Source organism: Macaca nemestrina, chromosome 8 (genome assembly GCF_043159975.1).
Source record: "Macaca nemestrina isolate mMacNem1 chromosome 8, mMacNem.hap1, whole genome shotgun sequence".
Classification (NCBI taxonomy): domain Eukaryota; kingdom Metazoa; phylum Chordata; class Mammalia; order Primates; family Cercopithecidae; genus Macaca; species Macaca nemestrina.
The window spans coordinates 9,076,854-9,100,670 of NC_092132.1; the positions used below are offsets into that span (position 1 = coordinate 9,076,854).

Here is a 23,817-nt window from a genome sequence, read left to right on the forward strand (position 1 = left end):
AGAGAGGCAGGTGTTAAATGACTAAACAGGATAAAAATGAGTGTTATGAAGATTAAAATCAAAAATAGAGAAGAGTGTTATACAATAAAAATATTCAAGGGGAACTTCTTTAGATGAAGTAGACAAGGAAGTCTAATCCAAGCAGGAAGTGTGTAAGCTGAGCCTTGAGAATTGTAAAGAGTAGCCAGCCATGTGAAAATCTTCAGAGAGAATTATACAGGAAGATAAGAAAGCAAATGTAAATTCTTCAAGGCATGAATAAAATTGGTCTTTGTAGAAACAGCAATAACAGAGATGTGCCCAGTGAGTAGTGAATGAGGGGAAGGTAAAAAGATGGCACTGGAAAGAAAGAGCAAGATTAGGTCAGTAGTTATGAGACAATGCGAATTTTGAATTTGATTAGTAAGGGTAATGAATGGGGTAAGTTATCTCATACCTACCCTGAGATAACCTTGAGCCTACCTTGAGCCTACATTGAGGCTTTCTCAAGTTCCTAGGAGCGTCACCTTATAGGCATCACCAAGCTCAAGCTTCCGTTTTCTCCTTTGTGAAAATAAGAGTGTCAATTAACCTACACATTCTTTTCAAGGATAAATGAGAAAACACTTGATGTGTAAGTTATTTGTCAATTTAGAGGACCGGATATATGGGTACTATTTTTAGCATTACGTTTTTCCTTTTTCTAAACTGAATATTTTGATTTCTCTACTCTTCATTATATAGATATTACATAATCCTCTGTTTCTTCTTTATCCTGGTGTCCCACTATAAGAACTAAAGCAATTAGGGTAACCAACAGTGTAATTCCAAGCATTACTTTGCTTTGTGGTCGTTCAAGTCTGCCTCAAACTTACACAAAGAACATGGTAGGGTAGCCTATGATGTCTGAGAGGGAGGACAGAAAAATTTAAAGCCACCTTTATCCTGTATCCAGAAATGGCATCCTCTTTTATGGAAACCTGACACATTCGCACTGATCTTACAGACCACTTTGTCCATTTGTATAATGGGGATAATAGCCTTCTAAATTAATTGGATGAAATCGCTGTGAGGAGGAGTCCTGAACTTCAGGTACACAAGGTAATACCAATACTACCCTGATCCCTTCCCCACAAAGTTAGCAAATTGTCGCTTAATGGATTTGAAGCTACGGATACCATTTAGTGTCCCCACAGCAGTAATTTATTAAATGGAACCTGGTGTCATGACCATGATATTCCAATGTAGCACCTGACCCACAGCAAAGTATGCTTTCTTCTCTTACCAATGATCTCGGGAACGTGGAATAAGGAAAATGAAAGATAAAACAAACTCCAAACTTACAAACGCATTAAAAAAGAACTTATATTTTAGTAACAATTTCTCTAAAAATAAAAACTTGCATACTTATAAGTTACAAACAGTGACAAATTTTATACGTACACATTTAGAGCATCTCTAATCCCAAAAAGCTGAAATCCAAAATACTCTAAAATAATTTTTTGAGGGTCATTGGTCCTCAAAAGCTTGAAATACTCAAAAAGTTTGAAATGCATAATGTTTCAGAACATTTGAGATTTTGGGCTTTGTTAGATTAGGGACACTGAACCAATATATAATGCAAATACTCCACTATCTAAAAAATTCTGAAACCCAAAACACTTCTGAACCCAAGCGTTTCAGATAAGGCATACTCAACTTGTATGAGATTTTATATGTATATATATTATATATATATATGATAGATCCTTTATCCAAATTCACTCCCATCTATTAGAAATCTTTTATCCACCCACTAAATAAAAAATAAGAACATATGAAAATAGAAAATGGAGAATTATTAGATGTGTGGGAGATTCTATTTTAGTCCTATGGAAAAAAATATATATATGAAGCCATTCCCCTTCTGCCAATCAGATTGTTTCAAATGAACCACCGGCCAACTAAAAGCAGGCTTCACTATCCCTCACAAGACTCAACATATTCCAGAAGGGAGAAATGGTGATAGCCATTATTTTTCTAACCCAAAATAAATTACGCAGAATTTCTGCCTGTTTTATGATAGAGTACTGGGTTTTCAAACTTGCAAGTCAGTTATTATATTTATCTATACCCCTGTTTCTCCATCACCTTGTTGTGTAGGTCACATAACACACGTTACGGTGCAGTAATAAGCAACTCTAAAATGTCGGTGGTTCAACACACAAACAAAAGCGCATTTTTTTGCTCATGCACACATTCCTGTTTTTCTGAATTCCAGTTTATATCTAGTGAATGAGGCTCTGAAAAACTCTATGAAATTGTCACTGCACCATTTGGAGCACACAGCGTCTTCAGCTGATACATCAGGGGAAGAGAGTGCTGGAGGACCTCACATCAAAATTTAATGCTTGACTGGGAAATAATACACAACCTTTCTGCCCACAACTATTTGCCCAGAACTAGTCAGATGGTACTGCTATGACCAACTAGCAGGGAAGTATGCTCCTGCATCTCAGAAGAGGAGAACCAAATAATCTTAGGTAGTAGAAGTGTCTACTAGAGGTAGTGATTGTGTAGTAGCTGTTTTACTAAAAGTAGTTATTGAAGAAGTAGCTATTGTTCCACCTTTGGAACAATAATCCTCGCAGATTCTTTGAATACCTTACATGTCTCAGTCTCTCCTTTTTCTATCTTTATTTTTCCTAAACATCATTTTAAAGACATAACACACACACACCATACTCTGCACTCATTTAAGGTGTTTTTCAGTATACTAAGAGTTGTGTAACCATCATCGTAATACAATATTAGAACTTTTTCACCAATCTGAAAAGAAACTCTGCATTAGCAGTTAGTCTCCGTTTCTTATGTGACCATCACCACCCCACTTCTCACACCCTAGGAAACATCTCATCTGTTTTGTGTTTCTACAGATTTTTTTATTCTGGACATGTAAAATAAATGGAATCATACAACATATAGTCGTTTATGACCAACTTATTTGATATACTAACATGTTTTAAAGGTTCATTCGTATTGTTGCCAAGTATCCAAAATTCATTTCTTTTAATTATGATTGAATAATATGTCACTATGTGGATATAACCCATTTATTTACTACTTAATCAGTTGATGGTCCTTTATATTGTTCCTATTATTGACTATTGTGAATTGTTTTGCTATAATCATTTGTGTATGAGTTAAAATGTGGACATATACCTTCATTTCATTTAGGAATATACCTACAAGCAGAATTACTGGATCATATAGTGTTATGGTTTGGTTGTCTCCACCCAAATCTCATCTTGAATTGTAGTTCCCATAATCCCTACCTGTTGTGGGAGGGACCCAGTGGGAGGTAATTGAATCATGGGGGCAGTTATCCTTATGGTGTTCTCATGATAGTGAATGAGTTCTCATGATATCGGATGGTTTTATAAGGACTTTTCCCCATTTTGCTTGGCACTTCTCCTTGCTGCCACCATGTGAGGAAGTGTCTGCTTCCCCTTCTGCCATGATTTTAAGTTTCCTGAGGCCTCCCCAGCCATGCTGAACTGTGAGTCAATTAAACCTCTTTCCTTTATAAATTACCCAGTCTTGGGTGTGTCTTTATTAGCAGCATGAGAACAAACTAATACACAGAGTAACATCATGTTTAATATTTTGAGGTACTGCTAAACTGTTTTCAAAGGGGCTACTCAATTTTACAGTCCCATTAGGAGCAGATGAGAGTTCCAATTTTTGTTCATTCTCTCCAATACTTGTTATTTCTAATTTTTTACTATAGCTCTACTAGTGGGAAAAAAGTAATATTTCACTGTGGTTTTGATTTGCATTTGTCTAGCAATTAAAGATGTTGAGTATTTCTTCTGGCCATTTATATATGTATATATTCTTTAGATAAATATCAACTGAGTTATGTTACTTTTTAAATTGGATTATTTATCTTTAATGATGGAGTTGTGAGAGTTCTTTATACATTCCGGATAGAAATCCCAGTCTCTTATTCGATATAAGATTGTAAATATATTCACCCATCCTAAGGTTTATATTTTTACTGTCTTGATGGTATTAGTTGCAGTACAAAAGTTTTAAATTTTGATGAAGTCCGCCATAGGTTTTGTTTTATGGGTGTTTTTAGTGTTATGTCTAAGAAACCATTGCCTAGCCCAAAGCCATGAAGATTTACTCATGTATTTCACGTGAAAAGATTTGTATTTTAACTCTTACCTTTTGGTGTATGGTCCCCTTTGGGTAATATTTGCATATGGCATGAAGAAGGGGTCTAAATTTATACTTTTGCACATGGATAGCCAATTGTCCCAGCAAAATTGTTGGAAACTCTGTTCTTTCTCCGTTTTATTGTGTTGGCACCTTTATCAAAATCAATTGGCCATAGATGTAATGGCTTCTTTATGGATTCTCATTTACATTGATATACATGTTTATTGTGTACCACTCTTTCTTAATTACTATAGCTTTGTAGTAAGTTTTAAATCTGAGAAGTGTGAGCCCCCCAACTTTGTTATTAAATACAAATAGCAAAGTCGTTATCCTTTCCATTAAATATGAATTTAAAACTTGGCTTGTCAATTCTGGGAGGAAAATAGCTAGCTGAGATTTTTACAGGAATTGTGTTGTATCTATAGATCAGAGGAATACTGGCATCTTAACAATTTCTGATTAATTTCATCTTAACAAGTTCTGATTAATTTAAGTTCTGATTAATTTCTTTCCTTTGTGTTTTATGGTTGTATCAGGTTTTATTGCTGCTGTAACATTTTACAGCATACTTAGTGCACTTAATAGCTTAAATCACACAATGTTTTACAATTATTTTACATTTTTGTGTGTTTGTTTTTTAATCATTGGTCCATTTCAGTGTCACAGGACTCAATGAAGATGTCAGCATGCTACGTTTCTCTCTGAAAGCTCTGGAAGAAAAGCAGTTTCTTTGTCTTTCCCAGTGTCCACAAGCTGCCAACATCCTTGGCTTATAGCCCTTTTCCATCTTCAAATCCAGCAATGGTGGGTTGAGTTTTTCTTTCTCACATTACATCACTTCTACCTTGACTCTTATTCATTTTTCTGCTTTCACGTCTACAAACCTTTGTGATTACATTGGAATAATCAGATAACGTAGGATAATCTCTCTATCATAAAGTCAGCTTATTAGCAATCTTAATTCCTCTTTGCGATGAAGCAAAATATATTCACAATTTCCAGGGACAAGGAGATTATCTTTGGGGAAACATTATTCTGCCTGCTGCAGTAATTCAATGTACTTGTCTTTCACTCTTTGTTAAACTCATCCATAAGTATATTTTTCTTTTCTGTAATATTGTAAATATAAATATCTTTTTAATTTGTTTGAGGTTATTTATTTATATTACTATAAAAGCAATTGATTTCCACATGTTGATCTTGTATTCACTCATGTTGCTGAGCTTGTTTATTAATTCTAATAATGTTTTAGTGGATTCCTTAAGATTTTCTCTTTAACAAGATCACATCACCTGAAAATATAGAAATTTTCACTCCTTCATTACAAATACAGATAACTTCTATTTATTTATCTTTTTCTAATTTCCCTGACTGAAACCTTTGCACAATGTGAACAGTAGTGGCAATAGTAGTCATTCTTGTCTTGCTCTTGATTTTAAAGAAAAAATATGATGTCTTTCACCTTTAAGTATGATGAGTATGTGAGATTTTTCATAGAAAGCATTTATCAAGCAGTTGACTGTTCATATTTTGTAACAATACCCTGGGGGTGTAAATTGCTCCACTATCTGATCCAATTAAATAGGGACTCTTTTAAAAGGGGAAGGGTGCTGAGGCTTTGAGGTTGCTCAGACCTCAGGGAGGCTTTTTTTAGCTGTCTCTTTCCCTGGTTTTCTCTGGTCATCTTCAACTGCTCTACCAATTCCCCTGTTGCTGTAAGATCTTGTAGCTATCAGTCTCCTTTTAGTTGCTCACCACTAAGATATCTATTGTTTTTGGCAGTGCTCTTGGGCATGATCTTTCCCATACTGTTTTAAATAAAGCCAGTGTTATTTGGGAGAGTTATATTCATGTCCTATTGCCACTGTAACAAATAACTGCAAACTTAGAGGCTTAAATAACAAGTATCTATTCTATTACAGTCTTTAGGTAAGAGTTTAAAGTCAAGGTGCTGGCAAGGCTACGTTCCTTCTGCGAGTTCCACTGGAGAATCAGTTTCTTTGCTTTTCAGGTTCTAGAGTCTATTAGCATTCCTTGGCTTGAGGCCTTCTTTAACCCTCAGGTTTCCATCTTATAAGGACCCTTTTCATAACAATGGAACCACTCAGGTAACCCAGGATAATATTTTCATCTCAATAACCTTAATTTAATCAGATTTAAAAAGTGTCTTTTGCCATGTAAGGTAATATCTTTGCATGCTCTGTGTATTAAGACAGGGACATCATTGGAGAAACCTTATTCTGCTTCAGTTGTGAGGTTCTTTGTGCTTCAGTCTTGTCTCTTTCCATGGGCAGAAAATCCATGTCATTGGATGAGAAGTGGCCCACTTCTCCTGGAGTAGCAACCCTGATCTCAGAGGAGATTTTAGACCCTAGTCTTCCGTGCTTGTCCCTCCTCATGTGGAACTTCTGCCTTATAAGCAAGCCATGGCAGACAGGTGCATTCAGGGCCAAGGATTGTTTACCTGATTCACCTAGAGCAGAGCCTTCATCCTGAAAGTGGTGGCTGTATCAGGAAAGAACTCTGGAACAGAGTTATCTATAATCTGGAACTGAGACTATTGCCAGGGGTTCCTTGCTCCCAGAGCTCCCAAGATGGTGGCAGGCCGCTTCCAAGATGGTGGCAAGCCTCTTGTTCTCTGACCTAGGGTTCTTGGCCTCACCGATTCCAAGGAATGGAATCTTGGGCCATGCAGTGAGTGTTATAGCTCTATTAGAAGCCGTGGGTCATGGAAGAGAACCGGGGAGCCCAGCAACTAGTATTCAGCTTGCTTAGGATGAACCCGGGCACTTAGCCATGCAGGAACAATGATGAGTCTTTAGCCCGATTGGGAGCGGCAATGGGCACCTCACTGGATCAGGAGCACAGCGGACACCCTGCCAGATCCAGAGGGATAGAAGTCAGTGGAGGGCCTGCAATGGCAGCAAACAGCAATGGTGAACGGTGAGTGAAAGCTCAGCTTGAGCTGTAAGAAACACGGACCAGAAGAGTGTGCAGTTGTAAGGTTTAATAGAGTGAAAACAGAGCTCCCATACAAAGAGAGGGGACCCAAAGTGTATAGCTGTTGCTGGATTGAATGCCTGGATTTATATCCTGATCATTGTACCTTCCCCCTTTTGCTCTCAGGTGATAGACTGGCTATTTCTTCACCTCCTGTTTTTGCCTAATTAGCATTTTAGTGAGCTCTTTTTACTACCTGATTGGTCGGGTGTGAGATAAGTTGCTAGTCACCTGTTTAAAGGTAGATGCAGTTACCTTCCCAGCTAGGCTTAGGGATTTTCAGGTTGCCTAGGAAATCCAGCTAGTCCTGTCTCTCAATACTATGAAATGTGCCTCTGGCCTACCCTCCCTGGTTTAACTGCAGTCTTCAACTGAAAATTTAGTGAAGACATAGCTCCATGTTCTTGGTAAGCATGCCTGGAGTATAGCTCCCCTCACACTCAGTTGGGGAAAAGAGGGAGTGGCATGGGTGGGTCATGGATCAAATGCCAAAGCTCACTGTTCTTACCAAGATTTAGTAGATTTTCTTAAGTATATTTTTCCTCTGTCTACTGTATGCCCTTAGGACTATTTTTGGAGACTTTGAATGCTTTTATATGTCTTATTCACAATTTTCAGTGGTTAAGTAATTGCTTCACTGGCAATAGTGCCCACCATGCTTTTCCTGTTGCCATTACAGAAGTTTTTCTCTAATGTACCCTTTTATGTTGTGACAAGCTATGATTCCCTCTGCCCTACAACTCCCACTCACTCCAATGGAATGGAACCACCCATTCAGGAGATGCCAGAGACATTATTACCAAAGTTGTTTCTTTAGAAAATTTGTTTTATTTCCATAGGTTGTTGGGGAACAGGTGGTGTTTGACTATATGAGTCAGTTCTTTAGTAGTGATTTGTGAGATTTTGGTGTACCCATCATCCGAGCAGTATACACTGCACCCAATTTGTAGTCTTTTATCCCTCACCCCTTTCCCATCCTTTCCCCCTGAGTCTCCAAAGTCCATTGTGTCATTCTTATGCCTTTGCCTCCTCATATCTTAGCTCCTACTTATGAGTAAGAATATATAATGTTTGTTTTTCCATTCTGGAGTTAGTTCACTTAGAATAATACTTTCCAATCTCATCCAGGTTGCTGCAAATGCCATGAAGTCATTCCTTTTTATGGCTAAGTAGTATTCTATCTCATATATATATATATGTGTATATATATATATACACACACACACACACATACATATCACAGTTTCTTTATCCACTTGTTGATCAATGGGCATTTAGGTTGGTTCCACATTTTTATAATTGCAAATTGTACTGCTATAAACATGCATGTGCAAGTATCTTTTTCTGTATAATGACTTCTTTTCCTCAGGGTAGATACCCAGTAGTGGGATTGTTGAATCAAATGGTAGTTCTACTATTAGTTCTTTAAGGAATTTCCACATTATTTTCTCCATAGTGGTTGTACTAGGTTATATTACCACCAGCAGTGCAACAGTGTTTCTTGTTCACCATATCCACACCAACATCTATTATATTTTATTTTTTTATGATAGTCATTGTTGCAGGAGTAAGGTGGTATCACATTGTGGTTTTGATTTGCATTTCCCTGATCATTAATGATGTTGAGAATTTGTTAGGTTTGTTGACCATTTGTATATATTCTTTTGAGAATGGTCTATTCATGTCCTTAGACCACATTTTGATGAGACATGATCAAGAGAGTTTTATAGCAGGAATGCTGGGATGGTTTAACATATGCACATTAGCAAATGTGGTACACCACATAAACAGAATTAAAAACAAAAATCACATAATCATCTCAATAGACGTAGAAAAAGCATTTGACAAAATCCAGCATCCCTTTGTGATTAAAACTCTTAACAAAATCAGCATACAAGAGATATATCTCAATGTTATGAAAACTATCTATGACAAACCCACAGTCAACATAATACTGAATAATGGAATATAATCCTCTGAGAAATGAAACAAGACAAGGATGCCCACTCTCACCATTTCTCTTCAACATAGTACTGGAAGTCCTAGCCAGAGCAATCAGACAAGAGAAAGAAAGAAAGGGCATCCAAATCAGTAAAGGGGAAGTCAAACTGTCACTATTTGCTGATTATATGATTGTATACCAACAGAACCTTAAAGACTCCTTTTTAAAAAATTGTATTGGGACGTGCCTTCCATATGTTCACTGACAGATTGTAAAAAATCCATGTCCAAGATCTTTAAGATGAAGCTACAGAGGAAAACACAATGATTTTTTCCCGCACTTCACATGCTGACTAACTCAAATCACTGTTTCCTGATGTCCGCCCTGAATTATGTTATTTTCATATGCATGCTTCTTTTCCCTGAGCCAAAGCTCATAGTTTCTTTGCTCCTTTTAAATTTCACTTTGGGTCTTTAACTATATTGTCTCTATTCTGTCTTTATTTCTTCCTTTTAGCACTTCCTTTCTCTACTGTCTTATTAAAATTAAATATCCTCTCTATCTGTAATTCACCTCTTATTTATTTCTCATGTTCAAGGTTTTTGCATAGCAATTAATTATCAGGTAATCCTGAAATTAGGATTGTTGATGTCCTTGTAATTCCAAGAGGTTTTGAGGTACCAGGTGGGCCCAGAGACTCTGAAATTTACTCCAGTTCTATCTCTTGTTGCTAACCTCCAATAGACACTTGACATACAGTTCCTTGCCTTATTTATCATTTTCTGCACTGATACTCTCATACAAGCATTTCACAGGGGTTTAAAAAGAAAGGTCAGGACAGTAAGGAATGAATGTTGACTTCAAGGAGAACTCAAGAGGTAGTTTAGAGAGCACAGAAGCTTAAAAAAAACAAAACTTTTTCAAAGGGGACTGATTTGATAAGAAAAATAATAGAAGGGTGGGTACAGGGAATAATAAATTTAGGAGATTCTTAAATGATTCAACTAATCTAGATGAAATAGAAGAAGATTGAGGAGAGGTTCTGGAGCCTAGAATATTAGGCTCTGGGATCTCAAATTCTCCCTCTCAGCTAAGTCTTTTTATTCCATCCTTCCCTTCCTCTTGTCTCCCAAAAATATGTCACAGAGATAGAAATAAACAAAGAAAGGTTAAGAATTGTACTTAAGCATAGTGTCAGAATTTATCTTATGGAGGAGACTGTCTTTTGATTAGCAAAACAAACTGGCATAACTTTTTAACTGAAAAATAAGCTTCAGATTATTTCCTAGTCGGGTGGGGAACAACCTAAAAAACAATAAATAAATAAACAGAATACATTGCTTAATAAGCAACAGGAATAACAATAACTAGCATTTAGTGAGGTCTTACTATGAACCACATATATTTACAGGCCTTACATATGCAACAATTTATTTAATCTTCACCATCCTGTGAGGTAGGTATTTGTAGTAGTCTCATTTTATAGATGGAGAAGATAAACCATAAATTGATTAGTAACTTTCTCAAGGTCACCAGAGTAATGATAGGCAGGGATTTGAAAACTTAGTATTCCTCCATTCTGTCCATAGCAAGAAATATACAAAGATCCTTGACCAAAAGATGGCTGGGAAGAGAAGTGTGGGAACCCTAATAAAAAAATAATGGAAGAGAGCTGACCTGAATCAGAGGAAGACAAATGTGGAAAGATGACCATGACTGGAACTTAGCACATGGAGAGTCAGCTGGTGAAATTCTGTATTCACCAGAAAGATAGATTTTTTTTTTTTGAGATAGAGTCTGTCTCTGTCGCCCATGCTGGAGTGCAATGGTGCAATCTTGGGTCCTGCAACCTCCACCTTCTGGGTTCAAGTGATTCCTCTGCCTCCGCCTCAGCCTCCCGAGTAGCTGGGATTATAGGCACGCACCACCACACCTGGATAAATTTTGTATTTTTAGTAGAGATGGGGTTTCACTATGTTGGTCAGTTCTGGGCCAAATGGCAAGACTGACTCTACCAAAAAAAAAAAATTAAAGAAAAAAATTATTTGTGGTGGTGTTTACCCATAGTTCCAACTACTCTGGAGACTGAGACAAGAGGATCGCTTGAGCACAGGAGTTTAAGGCTGCAGTAAGCTGTGATCATGCCACTGTACTCCAGCCTGAGTGACAGACAAAGACCCCATCTCTAAAGAAAAAATAAAATAAATAAACGTATAAAATTTTACTGTGGTAGATGATTTGAACAATGAATTAGGGTGTGACTAAATCAGGGTATAAAATTACACTTTATTGGTGTTTTGGCTAGATATTAAGAAATCTATTTTTCCTTTCTCCACCACTTCTTTCCCAGAAAGAAAATATATGCAGAGCATGAAAAACTAACCTTTACATATTATGCAAGATTTTAGGTGTAAAACTCCACTATAGAAACTGGTAACTTCACCTAAACCATTTGGTAGACTCCTTTCATGGATACCAGGAAGGATGAAATTTTACTGAGAAAAAGTTTTTAATAAGATAGGATTAAGGTATTTCTCTGCTATCACAAAGCCCGAAGGTCAGGTATAATCACTCTGAAGCAAAGCAAGTTGAAGTCAGAGAACATTTGCTGGCACCTATGTTCCTTGTAGGTGGGAGGGCAACCAGATAATTTATCCTGTTGCATCAAATGAGATGACTGGAGCCGTCTGCTCCAGACCCGGTCGTCTGAGACAGCCGACTTGGACCCATCAGCGTGTCGAAGGACGGAGGGAGGAGGCGAGAGAGAATATGCACAAATCACCAAGCTAGAGAAGCCTCAAGTATCCTCTCTTAAATGCACGCAAAAGGAATCCTGAAAAGAATGAGAGAAAGATAAATAGTCAAGCCTGCTTTTAGACCACACAGCCATGTGCTAACCTGTTAATGTCCTTGAAATCTTTACCCCTAGAAAACAGAGTACAGTCAGTGCCATAGACTTGGACCAGCTTGGTTTGTGACTCACTCTCCCTACTGGTGGGAAGTAGAATCATGACCAGAAACCTTGATCTTGAGGAGATCACAAAAACAAAAACACAGAACAAAGATCAAGAACAAGGGGGGTAAGAGCAAGAAAGACTCAAGCATCCCCCCCATAGTAGAGGAGAAAGTTACAAAAGAGTAGAGGTAATCCTGATGCCCAGAAAATGAGCAGAAGCTGGCTGGAAATCATTCCTTTCATAGTCACTGCCCTCTTGGGCAGCCTGGCACTCCTGGGAACCTAAAGCCCAGTCCCATTTCTTCCACCCGGTTGCATGAAATAGCCCTAACATTTGTAATTATTGCCTAAATTTTCTTAAACTAGCAGAAGCAAGTTTCTACTATAATCTCAATTTGTAAATGGATATAAACTCTTGCTTTTTGTGAGGCTATGCCAGTGGGTAGTGTGATAAAAATGAATTGGCAAACCTGCCTTTAAAAATTAACAGTAGAGAGGATGGGCAGATAGTTAAAAACCACCATGTCCAACCACTGAAGGACTATCATTATCCCGAAGCTTCAGATGAAGGAATTGAGAATCCAAGTCATTCAATACCTTGCTCAGTGTTCACAACAAGAAATTCAGGGTTGAGCACCTACCAGTCCCAAAACACAAGCTAAATCCAGGGGAACCAGGAGGCAATTCCAAAGTGAGCAGCTCCCTTGGCACTGCTCCTATCCAGAGTCTTTGGACCATGGATTCAACATCCTTCCATGTACTCAAATCTCTTTATTTTGGAGATACCTTTAAGAGCAAAATGACAAGTTTCTAAGAGGCATGGCTTATGAGAAATTTAGCTTACCTGGCTTGAGTAATCAGATGATCCAGTGACTTTTGGGGTGAAATAAGCACTATGCTTAAAATGGAAAAGGTTTCGTGTGTGTAATTAAATGGCCCTATAAGAGTAGCTACAGAAGTTCAATGTGTTTAAATCCACAAGTTCATTAATGTTCTGAAGATAATCTAGGGAAGTCATACATCCGTTAGGTGTGGGGCAAATAGCCCTGGGACACAAAAACCGTGAGATCTAATATTGCCCTGAACCGTTTTCATAGGATGACTAAGGACAAGCCATTCATTCTTTCTAGAACTCAGTTTTCTCATCAGAAAATGAAAAGACCAGACTGAATGAACAGTGGCTCCTTGCAGACATGCTAATTTGTAAAACTTTATACTTACACGCTGTTAAAAATGAGGAATGAATTCAATGTTGGTGCAATCTATTTTCTTTCTCTCCTCTTTCTAGAAGAGCACCAGTATGGACCCAGGAATGACTGAAAGGCAGTAAAGGGCACACTAGGACTCTGTACGAAGAGAGAGAAGATACAGCGTCTTGCTATGTGTGATTCTCTTTCTTCCTTCCTATGTGGATAGCTGCAGTGGTAAACGAGTCCATTATGTCCTGCTATTGATTAATGTGTCCTTGTCCTTGGAATGTCCTTTGCAACCAAAATAAGTTTGTGGGGCAAGAAAACAGAATGAACAGCTCAGGGTGTCTCTACATTATTAGAGAATTTGGGGAGTGTTGTATGTGCCCCATGAAGTTACAATTGAGATGGAAAAATTGGGAAGATGGAATTACTGGAGAGGACGAGGACGGAAAGGAATAAAGAGTGTGCGGTTGTTTTGCTTGTCTCCCGCCTTATACCGACAGGACCCAGCGTGAGGAGACAGGGAACAAAGAGTTATTTACAAGGTCCTGGAAATTTAGCTTATCTGGAAGCCTGGGTTTAACTGTAATTGTCTGCATTAAGCCTGCTGAGGATACACACTCTTGGTTTCAGAATAGGCCCAAGAATAACTATATTCAAGCATTTCAATTCTTTCCATTATGAATACAACACCCTAGGGCAGGTTTCTAAGGGCCCTGACAACTTGAATTACTGTCTTTTCCTACTTGCCTGCTTGCGACTGAGCTTACAAGGAAATGACTTTAAACAATGTCACACCTCTTTACCCACAGACACAGTTTACAGGACCACATTCGCATTCCAATGACAATGAAAGGAAGAAGCAAAGAACTCCGTTCCTGCAACCTTGGCAAAGTCATTTCCCAGTTCCTGCACTCACTTTCCTTATCGTGGCAAAATGAAGAGCTGGATTAGAAGAGAGAATCTTTACGAATCTTTCCAATTTTTAACTCCATTCAATTCAACAAACATTTGCCGAGTGGATACTATGTTGCAGTCACTGTGCTACACAGCTCCCAGCTGTATAATTTTTGTTTTATTCCATCGAAAACTAGAGTCAGGTGATTTTCATGCAATTTTTAGCACGAAATCACAGGACTGGGAGCCACAAGACCTAGGTTCTGCTTCCAGCAACATCATTAAATATTTGTGTGATCTTTACAATTACATTAGACATCTGGGTTTTAGTTTCATCATCTGTAAAAGGAGAAGCAAACATGAGGGTTATGTTGATAGTTCACAGGCAGTCTGAAGTATTTTGTCATCCACCAGTTTTTTTTGTTTTGTTTTTTTTTTTTGAGTGGGTGTTTTGCTCTCTTTGCCCAGGCTGGAGTGCAATGGCATGATATCGGCTCACCGCAACCTCCACCTCCTGGGTTCAAGCAATTCTCCTGCCTCAGCCTCCTGAGTAGCTGGGATTACCGGCATGTGCCACCACGCCCAGCTAATTTTGTATTTTCAGTAAAGACGGGATTTCTCCACATTGGTCACACTGGTCTCAAACTCCCAACCTCAGGTGATCCAACTGCCTTGGCCTCCCAAAGTGCTGGGATTACAGGCGTGAGCCACCACACCCGCCCTCATCCACCAGTCTTATAATTACCATGCACTGAAGGCATATTCTGTGCTAGGCTGTCAGATAAGAACTGAGGATTCAGAGAAAAGTAAATAACCTGGATAGTTCTTTCAACAAATTAGAAGGAGTACTTAGATTTTTTCTCTTTTGATTTTGCCTTATTAGGAAAATCTTCCCTGAGGCATAATCAGAATTTTTTCTCCTCCCTCTTTTTCTTGGAATCTTGAGCATTGCTTTAGTAGGGAGTTATTGTACAGCATAGATCTGGTTAACTTACATTCCTGTCTTCCCTTTCAGTCTGGGGGTCCTTGAGGACAGATCTTGGCCACTAGGTTCTCTGTATTTACAATTCTTATACAGGTTCTGCAACCTAGCAGGTGCTTAATGTAAGTGCTTCGTAGTGACTCCCTACCACTTATTACTCTATTCCAGGTGTCAGTTTGTTCCCAACATACCAGACAGAGACAGCAATTTTCACCAGAGAAGATCTCGATGTGTTTTGTGCTAGATCTGACTTTAATTAAGTGTAAGTTGATTAGTTAACTTTACATTTGTTCATTCACTTGGAATATGACAAAGCAAAGCCTCATTCTCCTTTCCTTCCCATTGTAGGTAGACCATGCTCCCATCAGTGCTGGAATTGGCCCGTGTAACTTGCTTTAGCTAATGAAATGTTACCAAACACAACATGATCAAAGGCTTGAGAGATGATTTCCCTCCTGTGCTTCCGCAATTGCCATGGCAAGAACATGGTCTGGTGGTCCCTGATCCCTAAAGAATGAAAGATACATGGAAAAGGCTTGGCATAAATGTGCAGTTTGGAGTCAAGCCCAACCTAGATCAGACAACATTTAGCCAACCTTCAGATTCATGAACAATAATAAATAATTTTTGTTTTAATTCACTGCATTTTGAGATAATTTATTATTCAGCACTTTGATAACGAAAGATGACTGATGTGAGTAGAAAACCATAGCTGAATCACTCCTTTAGACATCTTGAGGCTTCTCTCTCCATTACCTCGCCAAATTCTAGAGAATATATTTGCTCAATAGAGATTGAGAAAACAAAAAATGTAGGATGTTGGGTACAGAGATTAAGGGCACACTCATTGCCTTCAAGGAACTCACAGTCCTGTTGGAGAGGCAGATAAGTAAACTGACGAATACAGTAAGATGTTACATGTGCTTTGATAGGCTGAGGTCACACATAGATGGGCAGTTATGAGGGATATCCGAACAAATCTAGCAGGTAAGTGAACTCACTGAAAAACTTTTAAGAAATGGTAATGTTAAGCTGAGTTTTGACAGATCAGTAAGAAATAATCAAATGTAGAGACAGTAAAGGTGATAAAGCAGAACAAGTAATATGTGCAATCTCTTGAGTAAAAGAAAGCATGGCATAATGAAATATAGAAAATATCTCAGACTTTGAAACCAGAAGCGTAGTGGGTTTACATCTTGATTCCACCACTTACCAACTATACTAATTTGCATAATACTTAGCTTCACTAAGACTCAGTTTTCTTAACTATAAAATGGGAATAATTTTACACTTCTTGCAAAAGTAGCTGTGAATGTTAGATATAACACAAGCAGAAGAAAACGTACAGAGGTAGCTAGTGATGAAGAGGAGGACAGCAAGAGAGTGAAGAAAAAGAGGAAGGGAATAGAGAGGAAGAAGAGGGAAATAATGCAGTTAAACTTTTCTAGTGCATCAAAGCAAGGAGGTAAATCTCTTGTACACCCTTTAAAATGGCTTTAGAAAGAAATGAAACAAAATTTTTCTAGCAGGGATGAATAACCAGCAAGCTTTATTTCTGGCAGTGTGGCTCCTACAGAAGCAAACATCTCTAGCTTTCCACAGTGCTTGGAGTTGCACCATGCCTGCTCAGTCAGCTCCTTAATCACCTCTACCATGCTTTGTGAGGGTGCCCCAAGTCTGCTTTGATTGGGATCTTCAAAATTTGGAGCACTGTCATGTGAGGAGGAGATTTGGGGTATCAGAATTTAAATTGTCACTACTCACCGGTGCTACAATGCCGCAGCTTCCCTCCATCTCCGAACACAGCTCTTGTCACTCTGCCCCTTACTCACTAGCTTGCACACGCATGGACCATCCTTTGATTTCTCATAGACACTGAGCTTTGCTCTTCCTCAAGGTCTTCGCCTTTGCGGTTTACTCTGCTTAGAATTTTTCTCCAGTTTGCATGTTTGTTTTCCACAGCTGACTCCTAGTCAAAACTCAAGTTCTAATTCCAACAACTCCCCCTCAAAGAAATTTTTTTTCCCTGACAACCCACTTGTCATTATGCATTTCAAAGAGAATTTATATGAAATCATGCATTTCCAATGTACACCTTTACTATCTCTTTCCTATTCATACTCAATCTGACTTCATGAATGAGATTTTCTAAGTCCTAAAGCCTAGAAAAATGACTAGAAAACCATAGGTGTCCAATAATGATTCTGTACACACACATACAGAGAACTAATTGGTACAATGTCTGAGGACACAGGGTCAGCTCAATAAGAGGCTAGTTTATCTAACCCAAATCTTCCTCAAAATAGAATGGGGGATATTCATGAAACTCTGAAGCAGAGTATAAAAGGCAAGAGCATGATCTGGATGGGGGTGAGAGATGAGGCAGGAGATGTCCCAGAGGGTAATTCACATAAATTCTTAACTGTCACATTACTATGTTACTTTTTATTGTTTAGATAACATAGAGTCTTTGAACAGTGTATTAATCAGGACCTTTGTTTGAGAAATAAAATCAATCTAGCTATCTCAAGCAGGAAAATAAATACTTATTATACTACAGCATTCACAGAGCCTCTGAGAGGATCAGATGTCTTGGGATTGGTGTTACACAGCCATTAATAAAGCAGCTAGGACATGACCCTCTGCACACACCATGGGGGTTGTTTAGCAGAAACGCTACTGCCACCACGGCCATCCTGGGCAACTGACTCTACAACTGGGTATAAGAAATGTCAGCAGAGCTGTCTCAGAGTGGGTGATCAGGTTGCTCACTTCAGCTTTCTGGTGTCACAGGTGTACATCTCCTTTGCAGGATCTTGGACCTACATGAAACTTTAGCTGCAAGACTGTCTAGGTATTGTAGCTCTTCTCTTTCAAACCTCTCCAGTGCAGAAACATATGTCAGGAAACCATGAGTGGGGTCGAAATGAACCAGCCCACTCTCTTCCACCAGTCTTATCCTCACAGAACATTAGTCCTGGAGGAGATTCCAGGGAGTTTTGCACTGTGTAGAAGGTGGGAATAGATACTTTCTAAGGTATCTTCCAACACTGAGATTCTTTGACTCTTTGGGGGTCAGTTTCCAGAAAAGAATATAAGTTAAGGGAATGGTATTATTTTTTATTAAATAACTGTCACGTTTCCCAACACTGAGCCAAGGGTCTTGCCTATGTTGATTTATAAAATACTCTCAGAAATTCCATCATGTAAGGGATGAAAATTCCATCAGATATTAGTCTGTTCTCACTCTGTGAATGAAGACTTGTCCAAGACTCGGTAATTAATAAAGGAAAGAGGTTTAGTTGACTAAGCATTGCACGCGGTTGGGGAAGCCTCAAAATCATGGTGGAAGCAGAGGAGGAACAGAGTCACATCTTACATGGCATCAGGCAAGACAGCATGTGCAAGAGAGAGCTCCCCTTTGTAAAATCATCATATCTTGTGAGACTTATTTACTATCAAGAGAAAAGCATGGGAAAGACCCATCCCCATGACACAGTTATCTCCAACTGGGTCCGTTTCACAACACATGGGAATTATGGGAGCTACAACTCAAGATGAGATTTGGATGGGGACACAGCCAAACCATATAAAGGACCATCTCTTTTTTTCACTCACCTTCTGACTTCCTGTCCATATATCTTTCCTGAGTTGGGACTCTCTATCCTAAATGAAGAAAAGTTGATTTCCAGAATTCAGAATATGTATTAAGCAGCATATTTTTTCCTATGGGGTGCAGGGATGTTGGCCTTTAAATGTTAGCACCAGGCCAAGATGGCTGAATAGAAACAGTTCCGATCTGCAGCAAGACCAACACATAAGGTGGGTGATTTTCGCATTTCCAACTGAGGTACCCCGTTCATCTCATTGGGACTGGTTAGACAGTGGGTGCAACCCACGGAGAATAAGCAGAAGCAGGATGGGGCATCGCTTCATCCAGGAAGTGCAAGGAAGTGCACAGAGCCCAGGGACCTCTCTCACCCAGCCAAGGGAAGTGATGAGAGACTGTGCTACCTGCCTAGGGTACTATGCTTTTCCCATGGATTTTTGCAATCCATGGATCAGGAGATTCCCTTGTGAGCCTACACCACTAGGGCCCTGGGTTTCATGCACAAAAACGGGAGGCAGTTTGGGCGAGCTCTGAGCTGCAGGAGTTTTTTCATACTCCAGTGGTGTCTGGAACTCCAGTGAGATAGGAGAACTGTCCACTCCCCTGGAAAGGGGGCTGAAACCAGGGAGCCAAATGTCCTTGCTCACTGGATCCCACTCCCACAGAGTCCAGCAAGCTAACAACCACTGGCTTGAAAGTCTCAGCACCAGCACAGCAGTGTGGAGTCAGCCTGGGACAATTGAGTTTGATGGCGGGAGGCGCAACCACAACTACTGTGGCGTTAGGAGGCAGTTTTCCCTGACAGTGCTAAGGAGACTGGGAGGTTTCTATGGAAGAATTCACCACACCGCAGCAAAGCAGAGACATGAAAAGCCCTTCAAAAAAATAAATGAATCCAGGAGCCGGTTTTTTGAATAAATGAACTAAATAGATAGACCACTAGCCAGAATAACAAAGAAGAAAAGAGAAGAATCAAGTAGAAAACAGACACAATAAAATGATAAATAGGATGTCACCACTGACCCCACAGAAATACAAACTATGATCAAAGAATACTACTATAAACACCTCTACAAAAATAAACTAGAAACCCAAAAGAATAAATTCCTGGACATATACACCCTCCAAAAGCTAAACCAGGAAGAAGTCGAGTCCCTGAATAAATCAATTATAAGTTCTGAAATTGAGGCAGCAATTAATAACCTACAAACCAAAAAAAGCCCAGGACTAGACAGATTCACAGCTGAATTCTACAAGAGGTACGAAAAGGAGCAGGTACCATTCTGAAACTATTCCAGACAATTAAAAAGGAGGGACTCCTCCCTAACTCATTTTATGAGGCCAGCATCATCCTGATGTCAAAACCTGGCAGAGACACAACAAAAAAAGAAAACTTCAAGCCAATATCCCTGATGAGCATCAGTGCAAAAATCCTCAATAAAATACTGGCACATTGAATCTAGGAGCACATCAAAAAGCTTATCCACTATGATCAAGTCAACTTCATCCCTGGGATGCAAGGCTGGTTCAACATATGCAAATCAATAAATGTAATCCATCGCATAAACAGAACCAATGACAAAAACCACGTGATTATCTCAATTGATGCAGAAAAGGCCTTTGATAAAATTCAACAACCCTTCCGGCTAAAAGCTCTCAATAAACTAGGTGTTGAGGGAACATATCTCAAAAGAATAAGAGCTATTTATGACAAACCCATAGTTAGTATCATACTGAATGAGCACAAGCTTGAAGCATTCCCTTTGAAAACAGGCACAAGACAAGGATGCCCTCTCTTACCATGCAGTTGGAAGTTCTGGCCAGGGCAATCAGGCAAGAGAAAGAAAGAAAGGGTATTCAAATATGAAGAAAGGAAGTCAAATTGTCTCTGTTTGCAGATGACATGATTCTATATTTAGAAAACCCTATTGTCTCAGCCCCAAAACACCTCAAACAGATAAGCAACTTCAACAAAATCACAGGATACAAAATCCATGTGCAAAAATCATGAGCATTCCTATACGCCAAGAATATAGACAAGCAGAGAGCCAAATCATGAATGAACTCCCATTCACAATTGCTACAAAGAGAATACAATACCTAGGAAGACAGCTTATAAGGGATGTGAAGGACCTCTTTAAGGAGAACTACAAACCATTGCTCAAGGAAATAAGAAAGGATATAAACAAATGAAAAAATATTTCATCCTCATGGATAGGAAGAATCAATATCATGAAAATGGCCATACTGCCCAAAGTAATTTACAGATTCAATGCTAGTCTCATCAAACTACCACTGACATTCTTTACAGAATTAGAAAAAACTACTTTAAATTTCATATGAAACAAAAAAAAGCCCATAAAGCCAAGACAATTCTAAGCAAAAAGAACAAAGCTGGAGGCATCATACTACCTGGCTTCAAACTATACTACAAGGCTACAATAACCAAAATAGCATGGTACTGGTACCAAAAAGACATATAGACTAATGGCATGGAACAGAGACCTCAGAAATAACATCACACATTTACAACCATCTGATTTTCAACAAACCTGACAAAAACAAGCAATGGGGGAAGGATTGCCTATTTAATAAATGGTGCTGGGAAAACTGGCTAGCTATATGCAGAAAACTGAAACTGGACCTCTTCCTTACACCTTATACAAAAATTATCTCAAGATGGATTAAAGACTTAAATGTAAAACTCAAAACCATAAAAACCCCAGAAGAAAACCTAGGCAATACCATTCAGGACATAGGCATGGGCAAAGACTTCATGAACAAAACATCAAAAGCAATTCTAACAAAAGCCAAAATTGACAAATGGGATATAATTAAACTAAAGAGCTTCTACATAGCCAATGAAACTAGCATCAGTGTGAACAGGTAACCTAGAGAATGGGAGAAAATTTTTGCCATCTACCCATCTGACAAAGGTCTAATATCCAGAATCCACAAGGAACTTAAACAAATTTACAAGAAAAATAAACAACATCATCAAAGTATAGGCAAAGGATATGAATAGACACTTCTCAAAAGAAGACATTTATGTGGCCAACAAACATATGAGATGATTAGAGAAATGCAAATCAAAACCACAATGAGGTACCATCTCACTCCAGTCAGAATGGCAATTATTAAAAAGTCAAGAAACAATAGATGTTGGTGAGGCTGTGGAGAAATAGGAATGCTTTTACACTGTTGGTGGGAATGTAAATTAGTTCAACCATTGTGGAAGACAGTGTGGTGATTCCTCAAGCATCTAGAACCAGGAATACCATTTGACCCAGCAATCCCATTACTGGGTATATACCCAAAGGAATATAAATCATTCTACTATAAAGACACATGCACATATATGTTTATTGCAGCACTATTTACAACAACGAAGACATAGAACCAATCCAAATGCCCATCAATGATGGACTGGATAAAAGAAATGTGGTACATATACACCATGGAATACTATGCAGCCATAAAAAAGAACGAAATCATGTCCTTTTCAGGGACGTGGATGAAGATGGAAGCTATCATCCTCAGCAAACTAACACAAGAACAGAAAACCAAACACTGCATGTTCTCATTCCTAAGTGGGAGTTGAACAATAAAAACACATGGACACAGGAAGGGGGGAACAAAATACATCGGGACCTGTCAGGGTTGGGGGACAAAGAGAGGGAGAACATTAGGACAAATACCTAATGCATGAGGAGCTTAAAACCCAGATGACGGGTTGATAGGTGCAGTAAACTACTGTAGCACATGCATACCTATATAACGAACCTGTATATTCTGCACATGTATCCCAGAATTAAAGTAAAATAAAATAAAATAAAATAAAATAAAATAAAATAAAATAAAATAAAATAAACATCAGCACCACTCCCTCCCTTGCATTCTTTGTTCTGACAATGAATTCCCACCTAAAGGAGGTTTCTCTGTGCATGCTCTGGGCACATAAGTGGCCAGCAATTGGAGACATGCTTACTTCCTCAGAACACTCAGCCATTTGTCTAGTGCTTCTATATGTATCATATCCTCTTTGGAAGTGAAACTACATGGGTAAATCAAAGAAAAGAAAGAGAAAATGCATTTCCACTTAGACCTCAAGCCTCAACCATGTTCTGTGAGTCAGCTTTACCCAAGAGTTCCTCATCTGTAGTGTTAATAATTTGGCCAGATGCTAATGGGGAGGTCCTGTCTCTCTGTGAATGTCTCCTTCAGATGAGAATTCTACAGTGAGGAAAAGTGAATGGTAGAATACAGGCTTCCAAATGTCACATGGAATCCTTAAAAGTTGACATTTTCTTATATTGTGTCAATGTCATTTTTCTGTGATACTGTGATGTTGTCATAGTTATACAAAATGTCATCATTGAGGGAAATGTGATCAAAGGTAAACAAGACCTCTCTGTTGTATGTCTGTAATTTCTTTTGATTCTATGATTAGTTTAAGATTTAAAAATATTTAATGAGGTTGTCAAAATCAGCCACAAAAATGTCACAATCATTTGCCTTTTCCGGTTCAAGGAGGGCTCAAACTTTAAAGAACAAAAGGGCCTGTTTTCCATTTCTTCCAGAAAGGGAGATATTTTCATTACTTCCTGATCACATGCACCGGACAGACAAAGAAGTTGTTTCCAAGTTAAAGTAGGTGATATTTTCAAAACAATGAAAGAAAGAAAAAGTAAATATGTTGTGTCTACAATTGCACAAATAGAATGTGTGCATTGCTAAATAACTTATTCAAAATCATAGTTTAAAAGTGACTGTGTTTGGATTCAAACTTGTGTATTTATCTTTTTCACTCATTCTAACCTGGGAGTGAGGATATGGCAGGTAAAGAGAGCTCTTCACTATCTGTCCAGAAGGATGCCCAGATAATATTATCCATGACATTCAGGGAAGCATGAAGCCCAGGAAAGCCAACTGTACAGTTTCCAAGGGGATTGCTCATAGCCAGGAGTCTTTGATCCCTGAGAGCATCTGGACCAGAACATCATGAGCATTTTTCTCTGTCAGAGCTATTTCAGAAGCCTGTTTATGAGCCAT

General features: G+C 38.7%; 1 long non-coding RNA gene across 2 annotated transcripts in view; it reads left to right on the top strand.

Moving 5' to 3' along the window:
* The window catches only part of LOC105488255 (uncharacterized), a 67,531-nt gene extending 51,771 nt beyond the window's left edge, over positions 1-15,760 (top strand). For both annotated transcript variants that reach the window (XR_011606711.1, XR_011606710.1), the window contains exons 2-5: positions 4,844-4,989; positions 13,372-13,507; positions 15,324-15,417; positions 15,504-15,760. This is a non-coding gene — a long non-coding RNA (uncharacterized lncRNA). The remainder of the gene's footprint in view (positions 1-4,843; positions 4,990-13,371; positions 13,508-15,323; positions 15,418-15,503) is intronic.
* The last annotated feature ends 8,057 nt before the right edge of the window (positions 15,761-23,817 follow it).